Genomic DNA, 27,851 nt, shown 5'->3' with positions numbered 1-27,851 from the left:
AATCACATTAACCACTCCACAACAGAGGCGGACTAATTGCCAATCAAGTAATAAATTGATGGTTTCATAACGTAATGCTTACGCACGTAAACTCGGTATAAACTGTATACCTCAACAGTAAACTATGTAGACCCTGTCTAGGCGGACTTTCTGAGCCTTTCGCCAGTCAAATGCGAGCGGGCGTCCACTGTGCTCTTCATGAAAAGCAAAACGGAACCTATTAAGAATATTTTACATGCATATGTCGACGTCGTTTACGTGGAGGTGTCTCCCCTTCGTTTGGAATGGTGTCATTCGACGAAGGACGAATATTATGAATTTTTAAGTATCTTATCATCGTCGATGTATTTTTACTATCGTTTTAATATTTCATCACATCGAGTGCATTTTACTCGTTTGTCTGGAAGCTCTTCAAAGTAGTCCCAAGTCCATGACCTTTTTCTACCGGCCATTGTCTGCTCTGTCTGAAGTAATAACAAATTCGTCTATTATAATAATGTATTTTCTTTCTTTCTTAATCTGCATACCCTCCAGGGTCGGTTTTTCCCTCGAACTCAGCTGGGGATCCCACCTCTACCGCATCAAGGGCAGTGTCCGGGAGCTTCAGACTCTGTGTCGGGGGATACAACTGGGGAGGATGAGCAGTACCTCGCCCAGGCGGCCTCACCTGCGTAGCCTTAAGTTAGGTACCATCCCGGCATTTGCCTGGAGAAGAAGTGGGAAACCACGGAAAACCACTTCCAGGATGGCTGAGGTGGGAATGGAACCCACCTCTACTCAGTTGACCTCCCGAGACTGAGTGGACCCTGTTCCAGCCCTCGTGCCAATTTTCAAATTTCGTGGCAGAGCCAGGAATCGAACCCGGGCCTCCGAGGGTGGCAGCTAATCACACTAACCACTACACCACAGAGGCGGACATAATAATGCATTATTGGGAGATAGTGGGTTCGAGCCCCACCGTCGGCAGCCCTGAAGATGGTTTTCCGTGGTTTCCCATTTTCACACCAGGCAAATGCTGGGGCTGTACCTTAATTAATGCTACGGCCGCTTCCTTCCCAGTCATAGCCCTTTCCAGACCCATCGTCGCCATAAGACCTATCTGTGTCGGTGCGACGTAAAGCCAATAGCAAATAAAATAATAATGTATTACTAATTATTAATGAGAAAATAATAGCTCGTAGCATACGAAAAACATGTTGACTATCGGTACTTGAAAGTAATGATTAACAACATTAAGCCTGCAAAACACGAAAAAGTTATACAAAAACGTATTTCTAAAGAGCGGACAAAATGTAAAATGCAAAGGTACATATTAACGAAATAAATATTACCAATCTGTTGTTCGTACTGCCAGAAAGACTTAAACAAATGCTCTTTCCGTTCACTGAGAACGTTGTGTTCACCCCCCCCCCCCCCCACACACATAAATATACTGAGTGTACCTAGTAGTAATCTAATAGGACGAATTTTCCGTCCGCGCTCCGCTTAGTCGATGTGTGGTGTCGCCTGACAGTTCGAACAGGTTCGATACGGCATCGAGCCTACGTAGCGTATCGGGCCGACTCGAGCCTGCTCGAACTTCCGTATCATTCGCCCATCACTAATTTTAAGATCTGCGGCTGTGAAAGCATTTTTTGACATTGTATCTCCAATGGGGGAGCATTTTTTGAACGGAGAAATGATTTCTCCTTTAGCAGGTTAGCAAACTTGATTTGCTAACACAGCGAGGCCACACAGTTTGGTCTGCTGCTGCTAAGCAGAGTCCTGGAGGGGCGTGCCATTCCAGCTGATGAGTCCAAATGGCACGTCTGGACGAAACTCTGCATAATGCACACGGCCTAACCACCCAAAAGCGGGTTCTATTGCTGTGATTTTAAGATCTGCGGCTGTGAAAGCATTTTTTGACATTGTATCTCCAATGGGGGAGCATTTTTTGAACGGAGAAATGATTTCTCCTTTAGCAGGTTAGCAAACTTGATTTGCTAACACAGCGAGGCCACACAGTTTGGTCTGCTGCTGCTAAGCAGAGTCCTGGAGGGGCGTGCCATTCCAGCTGATGAGTCCAAATGGCACGTCTGGACGAAACTCTGCATAATGCACACGGCCTAACCACCCAAAAGCGGGTTCTATTGCTGTGATTTTAAGATCTGCGGCTGTGAAAGCATTTTTTGACATTGTATCTCCAATGGGGGAGCATTTTTTGAACGGAGAAATGATTTCTCCTTTAGCAGGTTAGCAAACTTGATTTGCTAACACAGCGAGGCCACACAGTTTGGTCTGCTGCTGCTAAGCAGAGTCCTGGAGGGGCGTGCCATTCCAGCTGATGAGTCCAAATGGCACGTCTGGACGAAACTCTGCATAATGCACACGGCCTAACCACCCAAAAGCGGGTTCTATTGCTGTGATTTTAAGATCTGCGGCTGTGAAAGCATTTTTTGACATTGTATCTCCAATGGGGGAGCATTTTTTGAACGGAGAAATGATTTCTCCTTTAGCAGGTTAGCAAACTTGATTTGCTAACACAGCGAGGCCACACAGTTTGGTCTGCTGCTGCTAAGCAGAGTCCTGGAGGGGCGTGCCATTCCAGCTGATGAGTCCAAATGGCACGTCTGGACGAAACTCTGCATAATGCACACGGCCTAACCACCCAAAAGCGGGTTCTATTGCTGTGATTTTAAGATCTGCGGCTGTGAAAGCATTTTTTGACATTGTATCTCCAATGGGGGAGCATTTTTTGAACGGAGAAATGATTTCTCCTTTAGCAGGTTAGCAAACTTGATTTGCTAACACAGCGAGGCCACACAGTTTGGTCTGCTGCTGCTAAGCAGAGTCCTGGAGGGGCGTGCCATTCCAGCTGATGAGTCCAAATGGCACGTCTGGACGAAACTCTGCATAATGCACACGGCCTAACCACCCAAAAGCGGGTTCTATTGCTGTGATTTTAAGATCTGCGGCTGTGAAAGCATTTTTTGACATTGTATCTCCAATGGGGGAGCATTTTTTGAACGGAGAAATGATTTCTCCTTTAGCAGGTTAGCAAACTTGATTTGCTAACACAGCGAGGCCACACAGTTTGGTCTGCTGCTGCTAAGCAGAGTCCTGGAGGGGCGTGCCATTCCAGCTGATGAGTCCAAATGGCACGTCTGGACGAAACTCTGCATAATGCACACGGCCTAACCACCCAAAAGCGGGTTCTATTGCTGTGATTTTAAGATCTGCGGCTGTGAAAGCATTTTTTGACAATGTCAAAACTACTGTATAATAGCTAGCAAACATATACTTCAAACTTTAACCGGCTTAGCCCAGTTATTTCTGGGGTCGCTAGAGTCACCCAGACTCATACTGGTTTTGTTGGGGTTTTAAGGCCGAATGCCCTTCGTGACACCACTTGATCTTTGATATGAAAATCTGAATCCAAGATCGACCGGGATTCGAACCTCATCCTTCTAGGTGGGAAGCCAACAGCTAAGCCACTGAGCTAATCATGCCACAAAAAAGTATAGTAATTGACCTGAAAAGAGGAAGTTGAAATATCCAGCCAAATGCCATTCATTGTCAATGGTGATGCAATGAGCGGTGCACTTAGATGCCATTATGTAGCGACTAGTGGCTTTACGTCGCACCGCCACAGATCGGTCTTATGGCGACGATGGGAGAGGAAAGGCCTAGGAGTTGGAAGGAAGCGGCCGTGGCCTTAATTAAGGCGTGAAAATGGAAAACCATTTTCAGGGCTGCCGACAGTAGGATTCGAACCCACTATCTCCCGGACGCAAGCTCACAGCCGCGCGTCCCTATTCCCGCACGGCCACCTCGCCCGGTATTATGTAGTGAGGTCGGAGCTCGGAACGTATGGTATAGTTAGTGTACCACAAGATGCCGTTCGTTTCGTCTGCGCAAGCTATGGATATCTGTAATAACAAAATTGTCAGATATCTTGACAAGCTGCGTGAAATATTGTGAAGTAGTACTTGAAAATATTGAAAAAAATCCATAATCTCTTAATGTTGTAATTTAAAGGACGGCCAAGCCGAATTCAAATGGAAACAATAGGAAAATTATGAGTCAAATGCAATCAAATAAACCAAATAAACCTGGTCGTGAGTGAGTCCAAGCACAACGTAAGAAGTCGGACGTGGTCAAGCTCCATGAGTGGGACCCGAGTGGATCTTGATTTACTGCTTCCGTCTAGCCCGTCTATGCCTGAAAACACCGAGAATATGTAATTGAGTCGCTAGAGATTGGAAATAAGTAGTATAATTGGATGGTTCTGGCGCCTCCTCCCGCGGGAAATTTGAATTCTTGCGGGAAATTTGAATTTTGGCGGGAAATTTGAATTTTGGCGGGAAATTTGAATTTGTAAACAAAGCCACGTGTTTTTTGACAGCTGTTATCGACAACAACGCATCGCTAACCTCAGTACTGCCATCTTGACGGGCCTAAACCTCAGTAGTGCCAACTTAACCTAACTAGCGTGTGGTAAACAAAGCCACGTGTTTTTTGACAGCCACGTGCTTTTTGACAGACAACAACGCATCCCTAACCTCACTGCTGCCATCTTGACGGGCCTAAACCTCAGTAGTGCCAACTTAACCTAACTAGCGCGTGGTAAACAAAGCCACGTGCTTTTTGACAGCTGTCATCCGCCATCTTTAAACTACAGAGCACTGTGCTGCCCTCTTTATCGCAGTAGCTGCAAATTCGTCACCTGTCATCCGCAGTGCTGCCATCTTGACGGGACTAAACCTTAGTGCTACCAACTTAACCTAACTAGCGCGAGGTAAACAAAGCCACGTGTTTTTTGACAGCTGTCATCCGCCATCTTTAATCTATAGAGCACAGTGCTGCCCTCTTTAGCTACTTACCTTTGAAATGTGGTGGCGGATAATTTGAAAAATGCTTTTTGACAGCAGCCATCTTTAATCAAGAGAGCACCGTGCTGCCCTCTATGTGGTGGCGGCAAATTCTACATGCTCTTGTTTGGAAACAAACTCACGCGCTTTTTTTGACAGCCGTCATCCGCCATCTTTAATCAACAGAGCACAGTGCTGCCATCTTTAGCTACATACCTTTGAAATGTGGTGGCGGCAAATTCCACGTGCTCTTGTTTGGAAACAAAGCCATGTGCTTTTTTGACAGCTGTCATCCGCCATCTTTAATCAACAGTGCACCGTGCTGCTATCATGCGGGCAATTTCGTCAGCTGTCATCCGCCATCTTTAATCCGCAGAACACCGTGCTGCCCTCTTTATGGCTACTACCTTAAGCATGTAGTAGCGGGCAATTTGAAAAGTTCTGTTAGCTATCATCCGCCATCTTTAATCAAGAGAGCACCTTGCTGCCATCTTTAGCTAGATACCTTTGAAATGTGGTGGCGACAAATTGAAAAATTTCACGTGCTCTTGTTTGGAAACAAACTCACGTGCTTTTTTGACAGCTACCATCCGCCATCTTTAATCAACAGAGCATAGTGCTGCCCTCTTTAGCTTGAAATGTGGTGGCGGTAAATTCCACGTGCTCTTGTTTGGAAACAAAGCCATGTGCTTTTTTTGACAGGTGTCATCTGCCATCTTTAATCAACAGAGCACCGTGCTGCTATCATGCGGGTAATTTCGTCAGCTGTCATACGCCATCTTTAATCTACAGAGAACAGTGCTGCACTCTATGTGGTGGTGGTAAATTCCACGTACTCTTGTTTGGAAACAAATTCTATGTGCTCTTCAGCTGTCATCCACCATCTTTAATCAAGATAGCACCGTGCTGCCCTCTTTGTGGTGGCGGATAATTTGAAAAATTCTTTTCGACAAGCAGCCATCTTTAATCCAGAGAGAACAGTGCTGCCCTCTTTAGCTACTTACCTTTGAGGTGGTTAATTTGAAAAATTCTATTTGAAAAGCTGCCATCTTTAATGAAAAGAGCATCGTGGTGCTATCTTGCGGGTAATATTTTACGTCACAGCTGTCATCCACCATCTTGCATTGCTAACCTTAGTGCTGCCCTCTTTAGCTACTTACCTTTGAAAAAATCTATTTGACAAGCTGTCACCCGCCATCTTGCATCGCAAACCTCAGTGCTGCACTCTATGTGGTGGCGGATAATTTGAAAAAATCTTTATGACAAGCAGCCATCTTTAATCTAGAGAGAACAGTGCTACCATCTTTAGCTACCGATATCTTACATCGCTTACCACGATGCTGCACTCTTTAGTTGAAATGTGGTGGCGGTAAATTCGAACAAGTTTAATCACGCATCGGGAAAGCTAGAGTAAGCACGTGCTGCAGTGATGACGTCATTGTGCATGTTTAAACCCGTTCGTTGACTAAAAGCTTTAGTCTTCGAGAAACAGTGATAGAGTGTGGAGTGCAAACATGACGAAAACATTAATAGTTGATGTGCACGGCTTTAAAGTAAACGGAAACAAATTTGTGTTTAAAGAGGTGGCTGCGTTAGATTGCAGTGTGTTGTGGGCTCCAAAACTTGTTAGTTTAGTATTTAGTCCACCGTCCCCTTACTGTTTGCAAACAGATGAAGATAAAAAGTAGACTCAGTGGATTGGAAACAATTTAGGTTTGAAGTGGGAAGAAAAAGGAATACCTTATCGTTTTCTACCTTTAATGATGAATGCACATTTGTCAAGAGCAGATCTTGTTCTTTTAAAGGGTTGTGAAAAGAAAGAATGGTTGCGTGATTTTCTACCATCATCATGTGAAATTATCGACATGCATGAATTAGGGTGCCCATCATTTAAAACTCTTCCGAAAGAGCATAGCAGAGAAACAAGTGAACAGCCTTTACAACATGTATGCATGCTCTTTGATTGGTTGTGTCGCAGTGCATGCCGGGAAGTGAACAACATATGTAAAGTGCAGTGTCGAAATAACCTTAGTGTAAAAGAAACATTTGTAGAGTAAAGACATCATGTCATTTCTAACAGATACTAAGTGTAACACAGTTGAAAAGGCGATCGTAAAGTTTTATGCATGCAAAAAGAAACTAAACACTTTTACTGAAGAAGAGTTAAATGCATTACCAAAGGCATTTTTGGTTAATGTAGCTGCGAATGCTGTAAAGAAGATTTGGGATAAGGTGCCTCGTGAGTGGACTCAAGATCCTGTTTTGTCAGAGCTTCAAACGTGTAGTTTACATCATGAACACGTGAGTTTAGGTAGACGACCTTCTGTGAGACAGTGCCGTACATGTCAACTAATTAAACTGTATCACGGACCTAAAACTAACGAGTTGTCTTCGCTTATAAACACTTATCATGGCTGTGGAGATAGTAAACAAGGAAAAGGTGAAGAAACGTGCTGGGAGAAAGATGAGGAAGCATGTTGGGCGTGGACTCATCAGTAGAGTGATTGATCTTTTCTTCGTGCTTCATCTCCCCTGCGGCCCTAGAACACGTTCGCCTGACACGTAGTTACATGCTGCCTGCATAGAGTACGTCGTGTAGCTGTTAAAATATGCTTCGTAAAGTTATGCTGTGTGTGTGTGTTATTACCTAGTGCTTTAGCTGCTCAGAAGAATATAGCAGCACTTGTCGTTGTTGGTGTAATAAAACGAAAAGTGAGTGACAAAGACCGCAAAATAAACAAAGGATAAAAATGTGTATATATATTCTAAAATAAATATGAATTGTCAAAACATATTACAGGTGTTGTTTAATCCTACAGCATGTCCTAGTGACTCAGAAGAAAGGAAACGTAGAGGATTAAAAGAAAACACACATAAGATTTAAAGTACATCCTCTTTATTAATCCATGAATTAAAGCTGTTATTAAAACCAAGCCATTTAACATACAGTTTATTGCCACGACGTCGAATAACACGTTCAACTAAATAGTGATCAGGATATTTTGTTTTCTGCAGTTCTTCGATGTAGAATCCTCCTTCAATAGGCTGTCCTCTGAGATCGCGAAGTAAATACGTAACTGGATTAGTAAGATTAACACTTCTGATTTGAAAAATTTCAGTGCTCCAGTTAGGTGTGTATCCTTTTGCAAAGATAGACTTGTGTTTGCTGATGCGAACAAAATCACCTTCTTTAAAGCGATGGCGTCGTGGATCAGCTGTTTTGATTACAAGATGAATAGCAACTAGACGAGTTGTATTCTTTGTAACAAGACGTGGCTTTGTTCCGATAGTGCGATGAGGTGTATCGTTGTAGGTAGATAAAAGTCTAGGTAGCAGATCAATCCAACGATATGAACCTTGCGCTGTAAATTCTCGCCACATCATTGTTTTGAGTGTACGATTAAAGCGTCCTACAACACTTGCCGTGAGATTGCTGAACGTAGAGTAGTGTTGCATGCCAAGTAACTTGAGGTAAGAAGAAAAATACTTGTTGTAAAACTCTTTACCTTGATCAGTTTGAAGAAGCCTTCGGGAAGCGTTTCGATTCTTCAACAATATGTTTAAATGCTTCTTTAACTTGAGCTGCTGTTTTAGAACGCACGGGTTGTGCAAAAGCAAACTTCGAGTACACATCGATAACAGTAAGTAGATACTTATACTCCTTATTACTAGAGGCATATGGAATCATTTCTACTAAGTCTGCTTGCCAGAGATCATCTTTTCCTCGTGTAATAACGCGTCTGCGAGAGTAGGTGCGACGTGCTGGTTTATGTAACTCATGTGCGATGTTTACCTTTACAGGTGAGATCTTCTCTTGACGAGCCATTACAAAATAGTACCGGCATAACGTAGTTCTCTTTCTATTTCTAGAATTTCTGATCCGTGACCAGTATGACCAGCCTCTTGCGATGCTCTTAAAAGTTGTAATCGTTCAACGAGTAAGTTTGGGTCATTCCAGTATCTTACATCCACATACGGCAACAAAGGCTTGTAGATGACATCTAGACTACGTGCAGTCGGAAACAGCTTAGAAATAAACTCACGATACTTGTAACTCTTATTCGCATTTACAGCTTCTGTTCTCTTGTAATTACGTCGTGTTGCGTCAGTAGCAAGATGTATTGCTTTATATTTTTTAAGATCATCTTGTAAAATTATATCCTTGTCAGGTATTCGTGAGAAAAGAAGTTCTAAGAGTCCTTTCGTGGGTCTATAGGTAACACCTTTTACAATGAGTTTGTTGCTATTAATCTTAACATTTGAATTTCCTATCCGGAAAAAGTCATCTTTGTAGCGAATACCGTAGGTAGTGTCAGTTTGTCCAATAAAAAGTTTTTCTATATAAGGTGCAAAGAGAGATCCATAGGTATCTTGAATAAAAGTTCTAAACTGATTGCGATACTCTGGTGTAATCATAACCTCAGACAAAGATGGTAGATTTTGCGTCGATGTAGTAGGTGTCTCAGCAATAACATCTGTAGTTAAAAGCTCAACACGCTTAGATGGTGATGTATCATTAAGTTCTTCTTCTCCTTCTTCTTTATCTTCCTCTTCCTCTTCTTGATCTACATCCTGCTTCTTCTCTTCCGTATCTTCTTCATGCTTTTCTTCTGCATGCTTCTCTTTATGATATGATGTTTGCATAGAAGCAAAACATGAAGTAGACTGCGGTAATGAAGTAGAATTAAAAATTTCTTTGAGTGGTGCACTTAGTTGTGATTTTAAAAATAAATCCGTGTCTGCTTGAATACGTTTAAGCTCCTTAAATTTCCGTCGAATATTGTTTCGAGCTTGGATGATATGTTTTGTGATCTCCTTGCTAGATGTTAACATGATGATTGTTTTTAATCAAGTATTTACTGTAATTCTGTGTTAATGCATATAAAATGATCGAAAACCATGCGATATCGTCCATGCTGTACATCACTTTCTTTATCAATAACTAAAAAGCTGTAACGGTGTAATGACCAACATTTAGCACACATACGTTTAAAGTCATCGAATGTCATATCAGTGTTAACATGATCGTTATACACATGTCGCATGTTGCGCTCATCTTGCCGAAAAAGCACAATAACATTTGCGTTGTCGCGTATCAACTGCTTGGGCACACGAGAATAGGTTTGGCACAAATAGATGCAATCAACATATTTATGCCGACCCATACTAAAGAATGCACGAATAACGTTTTGCTGTTCTGTTGCGACATCATCAAAGATCATAAGAGAATTAGGAAGCACATCGTCTGGTGATGGTACTTGCTCATGCAAATTAAATTTAAAATATCTTATTCCATCTTTAACTAGATCTGCATTACAGTTTGTAGAATAGTATATAGCGGCTGATAGAGTGACTTTGCGAAAACGTAAATATTCTCGAAGCGTACACCATTTACAGATGTAATAAGTGTGAGTAAAAGATTTGTTTTACCGCATCCCGACGGACCTGATATAATACATCGAACAGTAAAAGGAAACAATGTTCCATGACCTTTTCTTGTAGTTGTACTAGAACTAGGTAAGAGATGTGGTACAATGTCGGTAACAGGTAGCGTGTCTTGCTGCTTTATAATCTTCATGATAACTGAATCATAAAGTACGTAATAGTAATATATATATATTAAACGAAACAAGAGGCAACGGTTAGTTTATGATTTGCTCTTGACTAGTAAAGTCGTGTCCAGCATGTTGAAACAACGATATAAAAACGACATGAAGAAGAAGAAGAAAGTAAAAACTGTTGGATGGAAAGATGTTATAAAGGCTGCGCAAAAAGCTATTCGAGGGGAATACAATCCTCGTGTAGCTATTACTAAGGCGTTACGCGCAGCAAGAGCGAGAATTTCTCCAAAGTGCAGAGCAATATTTAGTAAACGTGCACGAATTATTCCTGTACCAAAACGAGGAGGATTTCTTCCTGCGCTGTTTGCTGGCTTAGCAGCTTTAGGGTCATTGCTAGGTGGTGCTAGTGATGTAGCGAGAACTGTCAAAGCTGTAGAAGAAGCGAAACAACAGTTGAAAGAGAGTGAACGTCATAACAAGACGATGGAGGCAATTGCGTTACGAGGCAAAGGTGTGAACATGAAGATAGCGCCATACAAGAAAGGGCTTGGTATCTACATTTCTCCAAAAAAACGTCTACTGAATGCACTGCCATATCGAGCTCTAACGCATGATGAAATTTTTACGTTTGCTAAACAACTAGGAATTCATTATTTTCGAGGAGTGTATATGCGCGATCAACTACCAGTGCGCCCACGTGAACGTGAAAGTGCCGTAATTAACTTGGACGACAGTCTTGGACCTGGAACTCATTACGTTGCTTATGTAAAACGTAAATCTAAAGTATGGTATTTTGATAGCTATGGAGATTTACCTCCTCCTTTTGAGCTCATACGTTATTTCGGAAGCAGTGCAGACATTGTTTACAATAAAAACCGTGTGCAAAACTTTAATACACGCTTGTGCGGACGATTATGTCTTATGTTCTTATATCAAACCCAGACAGTAGAGAAAGTGCATTAGTGTCTACGTGATGCCGAACAGTGAAAGAACGTTTGCTGTACGTGGAGAAGGACCTGAAACAACCGTCTATTTTAATCCACCAATCGAACTTGGTTATCAGCCGCATAGTCTTGGACTAGTATCGTTTGAAAGCTACAATAAAATCTATAACGTGCGTGATGGTTTAAACAAGTTCTATTACGATGAGTATGTGCTAACACTACCCTCAGGTAGTTATACAGTAGACGATATTCACGACTATATTGAAAGTACGTTAATTGATCAGTTTGGGAAAGATAGTTTTAGTAATCATAATTACAAGTTCTCAATCACTATAAGCAACATTACACATAAATGTGTTATTGAATCATCATTTAAGATTGACTTCAAATCACAACCTGATTCAATTGGACCACTGCTTGGATTTTCATCGAGGGAGCTCCTACCGAACGTACGTTACGAGTCTGATCAGCCTATAAAACTCTTCGATGATTATAATGTGAACATTACTTGTAATATTATTACAGACTTGAATAGTAATCAACAAACTTCGCACGTCCTGCACGACTTTATTGTTACAGAGGAACGTGGATATACTATTTGTGAGAAACCAGCAGTTGTTCTTTATCATCCTGTGTCTGTAAAACACATTAGCAATATTACTCTTAGACTTGTAAATAAACATAATCAGCTTATTCATTTAGATCAGCACGCGTACGTAGCTTACAAACTACATCTTAAACCAGTATGAAAACCATCTATAAAACACGGTGTACATTCCGAAGACATACTACATGTGTACAGAGACTCATCGAGTTAACAGATACCCATAAGCAGATACTCCAAGATTTAGGATATACACTACTACAACAGAATGGAAGAAATGCTAGACATTACGAATACAGTAGAAAGTCGTGAAGGTGTAGTACGAAGTGAACTTCATTCCTATCAACCTTTTACGTTTGGATTAAATAACAATGATGAAATTCATTTTATTATTAATCAGCAAGATGTTTACACCTTACCACACGAAAGCTACCTCTATATTGAAGGACGACTAGAAAAGTCTGATGGAAGTGGACCAAGCACTTCACAACTAAACAACCATGCTCTAGCTTTTCTCTTTTCTGAAGCGCGATATGAAGTAAACAATGTTGAAATAGATCGAACGAAGAATGTTGGTATTACAAGTGCAATGAAACTCTACCCTTCTTTCTGTGATGAAGAAAGTAATCTTTTGCGGATGGCTGAATGGTGTCCAAAAGCTACTAACAACTGGATGATTAATGAGGATGGAACTTTTACGGGTATGTTATCACTGAAACATATTTTTGGATTCGCAGAAGACTTTACACGTATTATAATCAACGCAAAACAAGAGCTTATTCTAATCCGTGATCGAAGTGATTACAATTCTCTTAAAGCAGTAGAAACACCGGTAGAATCGAAAATAACACTGTGGCGGATTCCACATGTAACCTTATCTGATCGTGAAAAACTTGGATTGCTCAAGATTGTAGAAAATGATACACCATTACCTATACGTTTTAGAAGTTGGGAGCTGCATGAATATCCTGTGTTACCACCTACAAACAAGCATAGCTGGGCTGTTAAAACATCACGTTCTACTGAGAAGCCCTTGTACATTATTTTTGGATTTCAAACTAATCGTAAATTCAATCACGAAAAAGATAGCTCACTGTTTGATCACTGTAAATTAAGACACGTTAGACTATATCTCAACGGAATTACGTATCCCTACGAAAACATCGACATTAACTTTGAGAAAAATAAGTTTGGGATGCTCTATGACATGTTTTGTAAATTTCAATCATCGTATTATCAGAAAGAAGATCGTCCGCTATTTACACCTCAAGAATTTAAAAATAAAGCTCCGATTGTAGTTATAGACTGCTCTTATCATGAAGAATGTATAAAAGAATCTCCAGTTGATATTCGTTTAGAATTTGAAACATCTGAAAACATTCCTGCTAACACAGCAGCCTATTGTCTTATTATTCATATGAGTGATGTTACTTACCATCCGCTAACGAATATCGTTACGAGACTATAAATAAGAATAGATCTTTATCATTTTCATTAGTGTGTGCTTCGACATCGTACGCTATGGAACAAAACTGTAAATGTGCATGCTGTTTGCATGCTCATACGCAACATCTTATTTATGTTTCACGAGTGAGTGAGGCTATTAAGATGTTCTATAAATATAGATCGTCGATGCCGAAACATCTTATTCAATACTTACCACCAGGATTATTATATACGTACGCTGCCTCTTACGTACATAATTTTTGGGACATCCTTCCTCTACACAGTAAGATGTCGATCGAAGTAGCTTTATGCAGAACTTGTGAACGACATTACAAGCATCGAGGAGAAAATGGTGATGATGATTGGGATGGACCAAATCCGAGGATTGAACACTGTACACAGTGTATGAATGAACTTTCTCTAGTACCCCATGATGATGATGATGATGATGATGATGATTCCGAAAAGGAATAACAGCAAGGTAAGAAGTATATGATCTCCTCTGTAAAGCATAACATACTTAGTATAATATATTTCTAAATGTTTTGTTTAATTTGAATGTTGCAGGAGGCATTTCAGAAGCATACGTTGTTAAGAAGCACACCAAACTTGTCAGCAGCAAAAACGAACACTGTTGTAGTACATTTGTAAATAAATATTTGATCGCATTCAAAAAATGTTGTACTTATTGCATTGCTTTACACCGACTTACTCTTAAGATAAACGATCAGGTCTAAACATGCACAATGACGTCATCACAACAGCACGTGCTTACTCTAGCTTTCCCGATGCATGTTTAAACTTGTTCGAATTTACCGCTACCACATTCCTTTACACCGACTTACTCTTAAGAAAACAGACAAGTCTAAACATGCACAATGACGTCATCACTGCAGCACGTGCTTACTCTAGCTTTCCCGATGCGTTTTTAAACTTGTTCGAATTTACCGCCACCACATTTCAACTAAAGAGTGCAGTATCGAGGTAAGCGATGTAAGATGGCGGTAGCTAAAGATGGTAGCACTGTTCTCTCTAGATTAAAGATGGCTGCTTGTCATAAAGATTTTTTCAAATTATCCGCCACCACATAGAGTGCAGCACTGAGGTTTGCGATGCAAGAAGGCGGGTGACAGCTTGTCAAATAGATTTTTTTCAAAGGTAAGTAGCTAAAGAGGGCAGCACTAAGGTTAGCAATGCAAGATGGTGGATGACAGCTGTGACGTAAAATATTACCCGCAAGATAGCACCACGATGCTCTTTTCATTAAAGATGGCAGGTTTTCAAATAGAATTTTTCAAATTAACCGCCTCAAAGGTAAGTAGCTAAAGAGGGCAGCACTGTTCTCTCTGGATTAAAGATGGCTGCTTGTCGAAAAGAATTTTTCAAATTATCCGCCACCATAAAGAGGGCAGCACGGTGCTCTCTTTATTAAAGATGGTGGATGACAGCTAAAGAGCACATAGAATTTGTTTCCAAACAAGAGTACGTGGAATTTACCACCACCACATAGAGTGCAACACTGTTCTCTGTAGATTAAAGATGGCGTATGACAGCTGACGAAATTACCCGCATGATAGCAGCACGGTGCTCTGTTGATTAAAGATGGCAGATGACACCTGTCAAAAAAGCACATGGCTTTGTTTCCAAACAAGAGCACGTGGAATTTACCGCCACCACATTTCAAACTAAAGAGGGCAGCACTATGCTCTGTTGATTAAAGATGGCGGATGGTAGCTGTCAAAAAAGTACGTGAGTTTGTTTCCAAACAAGAGCACGTGAAATTTTTCAATTTGCCGCCACCACATTTCAAAGGTATCTAGCTAAAGATGGCAGCACGGTGCTCTCTTGATTAAAGATGGCGGATGATAGCTAACAGAACTTTTCAAATTGCCCGCTACTACATGCTTAAGGTAGTAGCCATAAAGAGGGCAGCACGGTGTTCTGCGGATTAAAGATGGCGGATGACAGCTGACGAAATTGCCCGCATGATAGCAGCACGGTGCACTGTTGATTAAAGATGGCGGATGACAGCTGTCAAAAAAGCACATGGCTTTGTTTCCAAACAAGAGCACGTGGTATTTGCCGCCACCACATTTCAAAGGTATGTAGCTAAAGATGGCAGCACTGTGCTCTGTTGATTAAAGATGGCGGATGACGTCTGTCAAAAAAAAGCGCGTGAGTTTGTTTCCAAACAAGAGCATGTAGAATTTGCCGCCACCACATAGAGGGCAGCACGGTGCTCTCTTGATTAAAGATGGCTGCTGTCAAAAAGCATTTTTCAAATTATCCGCCACCACATTTCAAAGATAAGTAGCTAAAGAGGGCAGCACTGTGCTCTATAGATTAAAGATGGCGGATGACAGCTGTCAAAAAACACGTGGCTTTGTTTACCCCGCGCTAGTTAGGTTAAGTTGGTAGCACTAAGGTTTAGTCCCGTCAAGATGGCAGCACTGCGGATGACAGGTGACGAATTTGCAGCTACTGCGATAAAGAGGGCTGCACAGTGCTCTGTAGTTTAAAGATGGCGGATGACAGCTGTCAAAAAGCACGCGGCTTTCTTTACCACGCGCTAGTTAGGTTAAGTTGGCACTACTGAGGTTTAGGCCCGTCAAGATGGCAGTACTGAGGTTAGCGATGCGTTGTTGTCTGTCAAAAAGCACGTGGCTGTCAAAAAACACGTGGCTTTGTTTACCTCACGCTAGTTAGGTTAAGTTGGCACTACTGAGGTTTAGGCCCGTCAAGATGGCAGCAGTGAGGTTAGCGATGCGTTGTTGTCGATGACAGCTGTCAAAAAGCACGTGGCTTTGTTTACAAATTCAAATCTCCCGCCAAAATTCAAATTTCCCGCCAGAATTCAAATTTCCCGCCAGAATTCAAATTTCCCGCGGGAGGAGGCGCCAGAACCATCCAATTATACTACTGAAATAGAATGATTTCACACCATTCGCAAGAGAAGAACCAAGTCTGAATTAAAAAAACTGAAAATCGACAGCCTGTTTCCAGCCATTTGACCGGATCAAGAATGGAATGAATGAAGCCCCGTATAGCGGCGAGGATAGGAATTGCGGCGGCTGCCGAAGCCTGTCGCACTCCTCTGGGACAATGATTGCCGACTGAAAGATGAAATGAGATAAGTGGATAGTGTTGCAGGAATAAAGGATGACAGGGAAAACCTGAGTACCCGGAGAGAAAGCTGCCCCGCCTCTACTTGTTCCAGCATAAAACACACATGGAGTGAGCGGGATTTGAACCAAGGAACCGAGCGGAGAAAGGCCGGCGCGCTGCCGCCTGAGCTACGGAGGCTCTTGAAATAAGAGCGTATGTCTAAATCTTAACTTAGCAAACTCACTTGTTTCCTACACCAATGCAACGTATGTTAATACCAAGAGACCAGTGGCAGACTTTTGACACTGCCCCTGCACATCTTTTTCATCTTTAGAGGCTAATGTGATATCTCCATTCAAAATAAAGCATATAAAATTGACATTCACTGTCGAATATTAAATAATTACCAGATTTTCACTTCACAGGACTTGGTCCAACGGATTACTCGGACTTCCGCTTATAAAAGCCACCCGGGATTTTCCTTGCGGGACAGGCTACAGCGATTTACATCGCTGCATGCACTGCATCACAATCACGCATATTCCTTCTGAATACCTGATTGCAACAACACCGGAACTTGATGTGGTACATTACTGTAGAAATCGCAGGGAACGAATACGAACGAACACCTATATTTTCACCAACTTTCTACTAAATACCGAAAATAAAAGGCATATGTTCGTCTTCGAAACTTTACCGACCTCGATTAGGACCGAACCAATGACCTTAGGTATACTACTACTACTAATAAAAATTATTATTATAATAGTCTGACTCATTGGCTGAATGATCAGCGTTGAGGCCTTCGTTTCAGAGGGTCCCAGGTTCGATCCCCGGCCGGATTGGGATTTTAATCGCCTCTGATTCATTCTTCCGGCTCGGGGACACAATGTTTGTGTTGTCCCAACACTTTCCCCTTCATATTCACACAACACACTACACTACCAACCATCACAGAAACACGGGATAATGATTACATCCCTCCTTACCGGGTTGGCGTCAGGAAAGGCATCCGGCCGTAAAACAGGACCAAATCCGCATGTGCGACACAGTTCGCACCCGTGACCCCGTAGGTGTGGGAAAAGCGGTAGCAATAGAAGGAGAAGAAGAATGATCATAATAATACATTCTTATGAATTATTAATGAATACATTATTATTGTTATTGTTTAACTTTCCTCCGGGTACTTTTATAAAATTTTGTTCCGAAGGAATTCTGTAACGTAGAGTACTGATAAATCTACGGACACGAGGCTGGTGCATTTGAGAGGTTTCAAATATAATTTCGCTGAGCTCGGTTCGAACAAAACAACTTGGCCTCAGAAAGCCTCTGACACCTGAGCTGGAGGCATCACATCATTGTCTAATGATGAAAAAGATGTGCAGGGGAAGTGTCAAGAAAGACGGCCACAGGTCGCTTGGGATTAAAATACGTTGTAATGGAGTCGGAAACAAGGGAATTTGCTGAGTTACGATTTAGACGTACGCTTTTATTCCGAGAGCCTACGAAGCCCAGACGGCAACGCGACCATGTGGGAGCTTAAAGAGAGCACAGTGACAACACGACCGACATCACTAACTGTATGTCTATATATATATATATATATATAAATGTCACTGTATGTATGTATGTATGTATGCATGTATGTATGTATTACATCTCCTCCTAAACCACTGGAGCGATTTACACCGAATTTGGTACATTTACGACTTAGTATCAAGAGACAAACCGCGTGGGGTAAGACACCCCAAGTACCCTCGGGGGCGGGGGGGCAGGGGGGCGAGGGGGTCACATATAAAAATATACGAAAATAGTGTCCAAAACATCATTTTTGGATTCACTGAGATGAATAGTGATACTCCCGAATTTTTCCAAGTCCACATTCAGCCGCCTTTTGGGAGGGGGCGAGGGGGAAGTGATATATCAAAGCAATAGGAAATGGTGTCGAATCCACCCTTTTCTGGGTCGCTGAGATTAATAGTGACACTCCGGATTTTTTTTTATTGACAAACCGCGTGGAGGTAAGACAACCCATGTACCCTTAGGTGCGGGGGGGCCCAAGGGGGGTGACAAAATATTCGAAAACAGTGTCGAATCCATACTTTTTATGGTCGCTGAGATAATTAGTGACAACCCGAAATTTTTAAGTCCAACTTCTGCCCCCTTTGGTATGGGGGTGGGGGGGGCGAGGGGCCCACGTATAAAAATATACGAAAATGGTGTCGAATCCATCATTTTTGGATTCACTGAGATGAATAGTGATACTCCCGAATTTTTCCAAGTCCAAATTCAGCCCCCTTCTGGGCGGGGGGCGAGTGGGAGTGATATGCCAAGATAATCGAAAATGGTGCCGAATCCATCCTTTTCGGGGTCGCTGAGATGAATAGTGACACTCCTGATTTCTTTTGACAAACCGCGTGGGGTAAAACACCCCACGTACCCATAGGGGTGGTGGGGGGGCGAGGGGAGGCGTGACACATGAAATATTCGAAAATAGTGTCCAATCCATACTTTTCGTGGTCGCTGAAATGAATCGTGACACTCCGGAATTTTTAAAGTCCATTTTCAGCCCCCTTTGGAGTGGGGAGCGAGGGGGAGTGATATATCAAAATAATCGAAAATAGTGTCGAATCCATCGTTTTCGGGGTCGCTGAGATGAATAGTGACACTCCGGATTTTTTTGACAAACCGCGTTGGGGAAAGGCACCCGAAGTATACTTAGGGAGGGGGGCGAGGCGGGTCACAATTAAAAATATTCGAAAATAGTGTCCAATCCATACTTTTCGGGGTCGCTGAGATGAATACTGACACTCCAGAATTTTTAAAGACCAATTTCAGCCCCCTTTGGGGTGGGGGCAAAGGGAAGTGTGATATCATAATAATGGAAAATAGTGTCGAATCCATCCTTTTCGGGGTCGCTGAGATGAATAGTAACGCTCCGGATTTCTTTTGACAAACCGCGTGGAGTAAGACACCCCATGTACCCACAGGGGAGGGGGGCGAGTGGATTCACATATAAGAATATACGAAAATAGTGTCGAATCCATCGTTTTCAGATTCGCTGAGATGAATAGTGATACTATGGAATTTTTCCAAGTCCAAATTCGGCCCCCTTTTAGGTGGGGGCGAGGGGGAATGATATATCAGAGTAATAGGAAATAGTGTCGAATCCATCTTTTTCGGGTTCGCTGAAATGAATAGTGACATTCTGGATTTCTTTTGACAAATCGCGTGGAGTAAGACAACCATGTACCCATAGGGGCGGGGGGCGAGTGGGGTCACATAAGAATATACGAAAATAGTGTCGAATCCATCGTTTTCGGATTCGCTGGGATGAATAGTGATACTACGGAATTTTTCAAAGTCCAAATTCAGCCCCCTTTTGGGTGGGGGTGGGGGGTGCGAGGAGGTAGTGATCTATCAAAGTAATAGGAAATAGTGTCGAATCCATCCTTTTCGGGGTCGCTGAGATGAATAGCGACATACCGGATTTCTTTTGACAAACCGCGTGGGGGTAAGTCACCCCATGTACCCATAGGGGCGGGGGGTGCAAGGGGGTGACATAAAATATCAGAAAATAGTGCCGAATCCATAATTTTTACTGTCACCGAAATGAATAGTGACATTTCGGAATTTTTTAAAGTCGAAGTTCTGCCGCCTTTGGGGTGGGGGTCGAGGGGGGTGATAAATCAAAATAACCGAAAATGGGGTCGAATCCATACTTTTCGGGGTCGCTGAGATGAATATTGACACTCCGGATTTCTTTTGACAAACCGCGTGAGGGTAAGACACCACCACGTACCCATTGAGGCGGGGGGGGGCGAGGGGGTGACATAAAGTATTTGAAAAAGTGTCGAATCCATACTTTTCGTGGTTGTTGAGATGAATAGTGAGACTCCGGATTTTTTATAAGTCCAAATTCAGCTGCTCTGGGGTGGGAGCGAGGGGGTAGTTATACATAAAAATTGTCGAAAATAATGTCGAATCCACATTTTTAGGGGTCAGTGAGATGAATAGCGGCACTTCGAATTTTTAGTATCATGAGACAAACCACGTGGGGGTTAGGCACCCCACCTGACCTTAGGGGTAAGGGGCCAGGGAGTGAGATATAAAAATCGCCAAAAGTAGTGTTGAATCCATACTTTTCGCTGTCGCTGAGATGAATAGTGACACGCCGGAAATTATTCATGTCCAATTTTAGCCTCATTCCGGGTGGGGGAACGATGGGGGAATGATATATAAAAATAACCGAAAATTGTGTCGAATCCTTGCATTTCTATTTATTTATTTCCTTTTTGCTAATTTGCTTTACGTCGTACCGACACAGATATGTCTTACGGCGACGATGGGATAGTAAAGGCCTAGGAATTGGAAGGAAGCGCCCGGGCCTTAATTAAGGTACAGACATACATTTCGACGTCGCTGAGATGAATAATCACACTCCGGTTGTCGTTGTTCAGCCCCTATCGGCGTGGATATTAGAAGGGGTGGAAAGGAAAATGCTCAAAATGACCAAAAATACGGATGTATTTATCATCCAGCATAAACCCTCATATAAAATTGGTACACATATGACTTGCTATCTGAAAAAAATACTGTTGGGGTAAAACACCCCTAGCACACCTGGGGGAGACGGTGAAATGTAAAAATAAACGATTTTTTACTGATATTAATGTCTAATACTTTCTTTACGAGGTCACAGAAGTAGTATAATTGGATGGTTCGGGCGCCTCCGCCGCCGCCCGCCTCCTCCTCCTCCTCCGCCGCCGCCGCCGCCCGCGGGAAATTTGAATTTTGGCGGGAAATTTGAATTTTGGCGCGAGATTTGAATTTGTAAACAAAGCCACGTGCTTTTTGACAGCTGTCATCGACAACAACGCATCGCTAACCTCACTGCTGCCATCTTGACGGGCCTAAACCTCACTAGTACCAACTTAACCTAACTAGCGTGAGGTAAACAAAGCCACGTGTTTTTTGACAGCCACGTGCTTTTTGACAGACAACAACGCATCGCTAACCTCAGTACTGCCATCTTGACGGGCCTAAACCTCAGTAGTGCCAACTTAACCTAACTAGCGCGAGGTAAACAAAGCCACGTGCTTTTTGACAGCCACGTGCTTTTTGACAGATTTGTAAACAAAGCCACGTGCTTTTTGACAGACAACAACGCATCGCTAACCTGAGTACTGCCATCTTGACGGGCCTAAACCTTAGTGGTACCAACTTAACCTAACTAGCGCGTGGTAAACAAAGCCATGTGTTTTTTTGACAGCCACGTGCTTTCTTGACAGCTGTCATCCGCCATCTTTAAACCACAAAGCACTGTGCTGCCCTCTATATCGCAGTAGCTCCAAAATTCGTCACCTGTCATCGGCAGTGCTGCCATCTTGACGGGTCTAAACCTTAGTGCTACCAACTTAACCTAACTAGCGCGAGGTAAACAAAGCCACGTGTTTTTTGACAGCTGTCATCCGCCATCTTTAATCTATAGAGCACAGTGCTGCCCTCTTTAGCTACTTACCTTTGAAATGTGGTGGCGGATAATTTGAAAAATGCTTTTTGACAGCAGCCATCTTGCATCGCAAACCTCAGTGCTGCCCTCTTTAGCTAGTTACCTTTGAAATGTGGTGGCAGGCAATTCCACATGACAGCAGTCATCTTTGAGCACCGTGCTGCCCTCTATGTGGTGGCGGCAAATAGAAAAATTCTACATGCTCTTGTTTGGAAACAAACTCACGCGCTTTTTTGACAGCCGTCATCCACCATCTTTAATCAACAGAGCACAGTGCTGTACTCTTTAGCTAGATACCTTTGAAATGTGGTGGCGGCAATTTGAAAAATTCTATGTGCTCTTGTTGGGAAACAAAGCCACGTGCTTTTTTGACAGCTGTCATCCGCCATCTTTAATCAATAGAGCACTGTGCTGCTATCATGCGGGCAATTTCGTCAGCTGTCATCCGCCATCTTTAATCCAGAGAGAACAGTGCTGCACTCTATGTGGTGGCGGTAAATTCCATGTGCTTTACAAACCTATGTGCTTTTCTGACAGCTGTCATCCGCCATCTTTAATCCAGAGAGAACAGTGCTGCACTCTATGTAGTGGTGGTAAATTCCACGTGCTTTACAAACCCATGTGCTTTTCTGACAGCTGCCATCCGCCATCTTTAATCCAGAGAGAACAGTGCTGCACTCTATGTGGTAGCGGCAAATTCTACGTGCTTTACAAACCTATGCGCTTTTCTGTCATCCGCCATCTTTAATCTAGAGAGAACAGTGCTGCACTCTATGTGGTGGCGGCAAATTCTACGTGCTCTTATTTGGAAACAAATTCTACTCGCTCTTCAGCTGTCATCTACCATCTTTAATCAAGAGAGCACCGTGCTGCCCTCTTTGTGGTGGCGGATAATTTGAAAAAATTATTTTCGACAAGCAGCCATCTTTAATCCAGAGAGAACAGTGCTGCCCTCTTTAGCTACTTACCTTTGAGGCGGTTAATTTGAAAAATTATTTTCGACAAGCAGCCATCTTTAATCCAGAGAGAACAGTGCTGCCCTCTTTAGCTACTTACCCTTGAGGCGGTTAATTTGAAAAATTCTATTTAACAAGCTGCCATCTTTAATCCAGAGAGAACAGTGCTGCCCTCTTTAGCTACTTACCTTTGAGGCGGTTAATTTGAAAAATTCTATTTAACAAGCTGCCATCTTTAATGAAAAGGGCATCGTGGTGCTATCTTGCGGGTAATATTTTACGTCACAGCTGTCATCCACCATCTTGCATTGCTAACCTTAGTGCTGCCCTCTTTAGCTACTTACCTTTGAAAAAAATCTATTTGACAATCTGTCACCCGCCATCTTGCATCGCAAACCTCAGTGCTGCACTCTATGTGATGGCGGATAATTTGAAAAAATCTTTTTGACAGGCAGCCATCTTTAATCCAGAGAGAACAGTGCTGCCATCTTTAGCTACTGCCATCTTACATCGCTTACCTCGCTGCTGTACTCTATGTGGTGGCGGTTAATTCGAACAAGTTTAATCACGCATCGGGCAAGCTAGAGTAAGCACGTGCTGTTGTGATGACATCATCATGCATGTTTAAACTTGTCCGTTTTCTTAAGAGTAAGTCGATGTAAAGGAATATGGTAGCGGTAAATTCGAACAAGTTTAAACATGCATCGGGAAAGCTAGAGTAAGCACGTGCTGTTGTGATGACGTCATTGTGCATGTTTAGACCTGATCGTTTTTCTTAAGAGTAAGTCGGAGTAAAGCAATGCAATAAGTACAACATTTTTGAATGCGATCAAATATTTATTTACAAATGTACTACAACAGTGTTCGTTTTTTTGCTGCTGACAAGGTTGGTGTGCTTCTTAACAACGTATGCTTCTGAAATGCCTCCTGCAACATTCAAATTAAACAAAGCATTTAGAAATATATTATACTAAGTATGTTATGCTTTACAGAGAAGATCATGTAATTCTTACCTTGCTGTTATTCCTTTTCGGAATCATCATCATCATCATGAAGTACTAGAGAAAGTTCATTCATACACTGTGTACAGTGTTCAATCCTCGGATTTGGTCCATCCCAATCATCATCAGCATTTTCTCCTCGATGCTTGTCATGTCGTTCACAAGTTCTGCATAAAGCTACTTCGATTGACATCTTACTGTGTAGAGGAAGGATGTCCCTAAAATTATGTACGTAAGAGGCAGCGTACGTATATAAAAATCCTGGTGGTAAGTATTGAATAAGATGTTTCGGCATCGACGATCTACGTTTATAGAACATCTTAATAGCCTCACTCACTCGTGAAACATAAATAAGATGTTGCGTATGAGCATGCAAACAGCATGCACATTTACAGTTTTGTTCCATAGCGTACGATGTCGAAGCACACACTAATGAAAATGATAAAGATCTATTCTTATTTATAGTCTCGTAACAAAATTCGTTAGCGGATGGTAAGTAACATCACTCATATGAATAATAAGACAATAGGCTGCTGTGTTAGCAGGAATGTTTTCAGATGTTTCAAATTCTAAACGAATATCACCTGGAGATTCTTTTATAGATTCTTCATGATAAGAGCAGTCTATAACTACAATCGGTGCTTTATTTTTAAATTCTTGAGGTGTAAATAGCGGACGATCTTCTTTCTGATAATACGATGATTGAAATTTACAAAACATGTCATAGAGCATCCCAAACTTATTTTTCTCAAAGTTAATGTCGATGTTTTCGTAGGGATACGTAATTCCATTGAGATATAGTCTAACGTGTCTTAATTTGCAGTGATCAAACAGTGAGCTATCTTTTTCGTGATTGAATTTACGATTAGTTTGAAATCCAAAAATAATGTACAAGGGCTTCTCAGTAAAACGTGATGTTTTAACAGCCCAGCTATGCTTGTTTGTAGGTGGTAACACAGGATATTCATGCAGCTCCCAACTTCTAAAACGTATAGGTAATGGTGTATCATTTTCTACAATCTTGAGCAATCGAAGTTTTTCACGATCAGATAAGGTTACATGTGGGATCCGCCACGGTATACGATGCAGTGTTATTTTCGATTCTACAGGTGTTTCTACTGCTTTAAGAGAATTGTAATCACTTCGATCACGGATTAGAATAAGCTCTTGTTTTACGTTGATTATAATACGTGTAAAGTCTTCTGCGAATCCAAAAATATGTTTCAGTGATAACATACCCGTAAAAGTTCCATCCTCATTAATCATCCAGTTGTTGGTAGCTTTTGGACACCATCCAGCCATCCGCAAAAGATTACTTTCTTCATCACAGAAAGAAGGGTAGAGTTTCATTGCACTTGTAATACCAACATTCTTCGTTCGATCTATTTCAACATTATTTACTTCATATCGCGCTTCAGAAAAGAGAAAAGCTAGAGCATGGTTGTTTAGTTGTGAAGTGCTTGGTCCACTTCCATCAGACTTTTCTAATCGTCCTTCAATATAGAGGTAGCTTTCGTGCGGTAAGGTGTAAACATCTTGTTGATTAATAATAAAATGAATTTCATCATTGTTATTTAATCCAAACGTAAAAGGTTGATAGGAATGAAGCTCACTTCGTACTACACCTTCACGACTTTCTACTGTATTCGTAATGTCTAGCATTTCTTCCATTCTGTTGTAGTAGTGTATATCCTAAATCTTGGAGTATCTGCTTATGGGTATCTGTTAACTCGATGAGTCTCTGCACACATGTAGTATGTCTTCGGAATGTACACCGTGTTTTATAGATGGTTTTCATACTGGTTTAAGATGTAGTTTGTAAGCTACGTACGCGTGCTGATCTAAATGAATAAGCTGATTATGTTTATTTACAAGTCTAAGAGTAATGTTGCTAATGTGTTTTACAGACACAGGATGATAAAGAACTACTGCTGGTTTCTCACAAATAGTATATCCACGTTCCTCTGTAACAATAAAGTCGTGCAGGACGTGCGAAGTTTGTAGATTACTATTCAAGTCTGTAATAATATTACAAGTAATGTTCACATTATAATCATCGAAGAGTTTTATAGGTTGATCAGACCCGTAACGTACGTTCGGTAGGAGCTCCCTCGATGAAAATCCAAGCAGTGGTCCAATTGAATCAGGTTGTGATTTGAAGTCAATCTTAAATGATGATTCAATAACACATTTATGTGTAATGTTGCTTATAGTGATTGAGAACTTGTAATTATGATTACTAAAACTATCTTTCCCAAACTGATCAATTAACGTACTTTCAATATAGTCGTGAATATCGTCTACTGTATAACTACCTGAGGGTAGTGTTAGCACATACTCATCGTAATAGAACTTGTTTAAACCATCACGCACGTTATAGATTTTATTGTAGCTTTCAAACGATACTAGTCCAAGACTATGCGGCTGATAACTAAGTTCGATTGGCGGATTAAAATAGATGGTTGTTTCAGGTCCTTCTCCACGTACAGCAAACGTTCTTTCACTGTTCGTCATCACGTAGACACTAATACACTTTTTCTACTGTCTGTGTTTGATATAAGAACATAAGACATAATCGTCCGCACATGCGTGTATTAAAGTTTTGCACACGGTTTTTATTGTAAACAATGTCTGCACTGCCTCCGAAATAACGTATGAGCTCAAAAGGAGGAGGTAAATCTCCATAGCTATCAAAATACCATACTTTAGATTTACGTTTTACATAAGCAACGTAATGAGTTCCAGGTCCACGACTGTCGTCCAACTTAATTACGGCACTTTCACGTTCACGTGGACGTGCTGGTAGTTGATCGCGCATATACACGCATATAAACGTAAAAACTTCATCATGCGTTAGAGCTCGATATGGCAGTGCATTCAGTAGACGTTTTTTGGAGAAATGTAGATACCAAGCCCTTTCTTGTATGGCGCTATCTTCATGTTCACACCTTTGCCTCGTAACGCAATTGCCTCCATCGTCTTGTTATGACGTTCACTCTCTTTCAACTGTTGTTTCGCTTCTTCTACAGCTTTGACAGTTCTCGCTACAGCACTAGCACCACCTAGCAATGACCCTAAAGCTGCTAAGCCAGCAAACAGCGCAGGAAGAAATCCTCCTCGTTTTGGTACAGGAATAATTCCCGCACGTTTACTAAATATTGCTCTGCACTTTGGAGAAATTCTCGCTCTTGCTGCGCGTAACGCCTTAGTAATAACTACACGAGGATTGTATTCCCCTCGAATAGCTTTTTGCGCAGCCTTTATAACATCTTTCCATCCAACAGTTTTTACTTTCTTCTTCTTCTTCATGTCGTTTGGATATCGTTGTTTCACCATGCTGGACACGACTTTACTAGTCAAGAGCAAATCATAAACTAACCGTTGCCTCTTGTTTCGTTTAATATATATATTACTATTACGTACTTTATGATTCAGTTATCATGAAGATTATAAACCAGCAAGACACGCTACCTGTTACCGACATTGTACCACATCTCTTACCTAGTTCTAGTACAACTACAAGAAAACGTCATGGAACGTTGTTTCCTTTTACTGTTCGATGTATTATATCAGGTCCGTCGGGATGCGGTAAAACAAATCTTTTACTCACACTTATGACTTCTGTAAATGGTGTACGCTTCGAGAATATTTACGTTTTCGCAAAGTCACTCTATCAGCCGCTATATACTATTCTACAAACTAATGCACGATCTAGTTAAAGATGGAATAAGATATTTTAAATTTAATTCACATGAGCAAGTACCATCACCAGACGATGTGCTTCCTAATTCTCTAATGATCTTTGATGATGTCGCAACAGAACAGCAAAACGTTATTCGTGCATTCTTTAGTATGGGTCGACATAAATATGT

This window comes from Anabrus simplex, chromosome 3 (genome assembly GCF_040414725.1).
Source record: "Anabrus simplex isolate iqAnaSimp1 chromosome 3, ASM4041472v1, whole genome shotgun sequence".
In the NCBI taxonomy this organism is placed as follows: domain Eukaryota; kingdom Metazoa; phylum Arthropoda; class Insecta; order Orthoptera; family Tettigoniidae; genus Anabrus; species Anabrus simplex.
This window is presented reverse-complemented; position numbering follows the sequence as displayed.